This window comes from Citrus sinensis, chromosome 5 (assembly GCF_022201045.2).
Source record: "Citrus sinensis cultivar Valencia sweet orange chromosome 5, DVS_A1.0, whole genome shotgun sequence".
Classification (NCBI taxonomy): Eukaryota; Viridiplantae; Streptophyta; class Magnoliopsida; order Sapindales; family Rutaceae; genus Citrus; species Citrus sinensis.
Window position 1 is genome coordinate 22356971 of NC_068560.1, and position 2626 is coordinate 22359596.

The 2626-nt window shown below is 38.5% G+C and overlaps 1 pseudogene; it reads right to left on the reverse strand.

Moving 5' to 3' along the window:
- Positions 1-822: 822 nt before the first annotated feature.
- On the reverse strand, positions 823-2397 carry LOC102630217 (coniferyl alcohol acyltransferase-like; annotated as a pseudogene).
- Between the last annotated feature and the right edge of the window lie 229 nt (positions 2398-2626).

A 2626-nucleotide genomic window follows, 5' to 3' on the forward strand; every position in this document is an offset into this window, starting at 1 on the left:
ACTTCAACTTACCAGGTGATTGCTATGGAAATGTTGTTTTAGAACACTTAATAGAGAATTATAGTGTTTCAAGGATATATGTTTGTTTGCTTCTCTGGAAACAGGATCATTACCCAAAGTATGCATTCCATTTCTTCCAACTGAAATTTGATGTTAACCAAGGAATTTAGAGCATTTTTTTTTTATTTTTGTTGGTAAGTGATAAGATGGTATAATTAATACTCATCTCGATCACCTTATAAATTCCCCTGGTATTGATTTAGATATTTATTTTCTCTCTTCTGGTTTCAGGGGTCTTGATGCTACACATCCGAGAGATGCTTTGCCTTTCTCAGCTGCGGAGAGTTTAATGTCACGGAACAACTGATCAGATTAATGAATTCAATAACGTTAACGATTTACCAAGCCATTAATATCTGAAATAGAAATTCAAAATAAATTTTCAATTTCATAGACAGTACACGATTTGATATCAATCTAGCATTTTTTTTTTTAATAAACTCAAAAGGGTCGGTACTACTGATGTAATTCTTTGCTGTAAGCTAGCAAATAAGAAAACAGTGTCACAATATTTTGGTGACCGGGCCGATGTTGCTATGAAATGGCCCAATGTGGTACTAATTCATATTTTATTTTCCCCACTGAGAGCCTACAATCATTACATAAAATCACACACAAACTAATTTTTTTTTCCAATATTATTATTATTTTTAGTCTCAACTTGTCAAACTGTTCTTGATTTATGCTGTACAGTGAGAAAGAACTAGTTGGGTTTATGATTATGTTGCACTATTTCGGAAAGATGCAGCAGAGACAGTAGAGCTAAAGTTGAAGATGATCAGCAGAAGACATAGGTTGAAAAATGAAATCCGACTCCAGAGCAGTAGCCAGTTCTGGCCACAGGATAGCAGACACAGTCCAAGAGCCATCACACTTGGCACTTGGCCTTTGATTTATATAACCAACTCCAGACCTCTCAATAATTGAACTCACTGCTCCCAGGACTGGGCTCCCAAACCCAAAGTCCAATTCAACCACTGGAAATCTTCTTCCTGATGACATCAGGACTGCTGGACCGTCTCTCCCGAGCACCACTCTTGCCAGCATCAATCCAGGCCTGTGGCACTCTATCCAATCAATCAGGTCCAAGAAGTGAGCTTCATTTGTCACTTTTGTTATTGAATCATGAACCCTGCTGGCAATTTCTGATATGGACCCTTGCTTCAGTTCTGTAACACTTGCTTCTCCAACAGCCAGAGACAAAACATTTCCTATGTAACTTGACATGAGATTTTCATATTTAAGAATTCTACTGCATCCATCAAGTTACCAACCCATCTTGCACTTTCCATGTTTCTCGTCGATGGAAGTGACCATAATCTTCCATATGTAAGCTGAGAAAGCTTCAACTTTTGTTCTTTTTTTGCCATTCACAGATGCGAGTTGTTGCAGCCTGCTAATGCTTGAAGCATCAATGTGGTAGAAGCGCTTCAGCAAGATGTTCGTTGGCGGAATGTTTGAGATCTCTTCTATGGTGCACTTGACAAAAGTTTGATCCAAAGAAGGATGATAGCTTGGCGGGAAACGTGCACGAAGGTTTCTCCGAAGATCTGGTGAGCATGTTATTGGTTTTTGTTGAGCTATTTCTGACCATGAGACAAGAAACTTGCCGAAGGAACTTGCATCGCCAAGTGCATGGTCGAAACTGAAAGTAATCGAAATGCCTCCACAGGTGTAACTTGTCACTTGGATTTGCAAAGGGAAGTCTGGCTGAATAGAGACTAGCTTTCCTTGAAGAGATTCATTAAGGTTGTAGAAATCGAGATTCACTAAAGGGATATTGGCTTCGGCTTCTAAAACTAGCGCTCCATTCTTGTCACAAATGATCTCGGGCTCGTTAGTTTGAGGATTCTGAATGATTCTACCAGCAAAAGGGTAGTAAAAATTCAGAGTTTTAGCAAGGGAGATTCTCAGGGTCTGGATGATTAAGGGATAGTTTTTGCCAAAAGGCCTGCGGTAGAAGTAGAAGTATGTGAATGGAAAACGGCCGGAAAGTAGGTCAAGGTTTGAGAGTTGAAGGGTATGAGGCTCTGGCAAGGGACCCATAGCTTTGACAATACTTTTTCCAGTGGGTTTTACTTCAAGTTTTCCATCTGCTGAAGCCTGCAGTAATTCCATTGGATTGTTGCCAAAACGTTTGTGTCATATAGCAAAGCTCAAGTGTATGATATTTCATCAATTAGAGATACATTTATATAGTGAAGTGATTTTATTACTTTTTGGCATCAGCAAGCACTTGGCAAGTTTGGATCGTCGAGTTTGGCTGACAACATGATAGTGGAATGAAAGTTGTTGATCTGGGAATCACTTTTGGGTTTAAAATTAAACCAACTTTTCTTTGCATATTGGAAGAAAAATACTAGATGTAATAGAGTGACTCATTATTTCCGGAAAAAAACTTATATAGGGTCATCCCATTATCTCAGCATGTTAAGGTGGTAAGACATGAGATGACTAGTAAAATTGTGTGTTTTAAACTGAGATCCATTAACTACTTTAATTATAAATTTAGTGGGTCTCACTTTGGACCTTATTGATAATCTCATTATAGGATCCACTGCTCCGT